The sequence below is a fragment of the Brassica oleracea genome, chromosome C9, assembly GCF_000695525.1.
Source record: "Brassica oleracea var. oleracea cultivar TO1000 chromosome C9, BOL, whole genome shotgun sequence".
Lineage (NCBI taxonomy): Eukaryota > Viridiplantae > Streptophyta > Magnoliopsida > Brassicales > Brassicaceae > Brassica > Brassica oleracea.
The window spans coordinates 11,433,589-11,434,729 of record NC_027756.1 but is presented as its reverse complement, the minus strand read 5'-3'; positions in this window follow the sequence as shown (position 1 = coordinate 11,434,729).

Below are 1,141 nucleotides of genomic sequence, written 5' to 3'. Positions count from 1 at the left end.
GCAAGTCTAATTTTCTCTCTTATATAGCTAGACTTATGAGAAATCTAAAAGTAGTTGCATCCACCACATGGGAGTATGTCTCCTCATAATCTATTACTGATCTTTGTGAGAATCCTTTTGCAACATCAGCTTTCTATCTCACGATTTATATTCCTCACAAGACCCATTTATATCTACTGGTTTTAACATCATATGGCGTCTTAATCATATGGCCAAATACGCCTTTCTTCCTTAAACTATTTAACCCCACGTTTCCATTCAATTCAATCTGTTCTACGAGTGCACACTCTTATATTGACGTGGTTTCATGATCCTCGCTTATATTCATAAATTCAAGTGCTACCTTGTATGCAAATAAATCATCTTATGTCGACATTCCTTATTGGTTTCATTATGTTCCAGACATGATATAATCGATTGAGATTCATTATTATCAGGACCTTTAATATTTTGCAGCTTACGTCCCAAGCTACATTGTTTGGTACATGTACCTTAGAGCTGACCGGCCTTATCTCCATTTATGGGATGGTTTCCTTAGTAACCTCGGATTTGGATTTTGATTATCATTCTCTGCACCTTTCTTTTGTTTCCGAGGATTCTGATCTTTTGGAACCTATTTGGTCTACCACGTTTCATACGTTGTCTAGACTCTGTAGCAACTTGACTGTGTCTCTTCTTGGACATCAAATTCGTTGGTGCTTTACAAGCAGGTTTATATATGACTTAGTCATTTTTTCGGGTCAGCAAATGTGTCTGGCATTTGATTAGCTAGCTTTGTAAATGTATAATCTTTGGACGTCTATTTCACATTCTTTAGTCCGAGGATCTTGCCAAGACATTGATGGTTGATTCCATTCTATTTCTTTTACCATTCTTTTACCAGCTTTATTATTTTTCTCCTCCTGGTCTTAAAATAATTTGTGTACCTGGCCTTAAATATAATCACCCATAGTTGGCTCAAAGTACTTTATTATTGTGGGAGAATCATGTCCAACATATATCCCCATCGTTCTTTTGAGGTCCCATCTTAGTTCTCTGTGGTAGAGCAATTAGTACATAGACAGCACATCCAAATGTCTTATGATGGGGTATGTCTGACTCTTGGCCCGTTAATAATTATGATAGGGGATATCTATGCTCA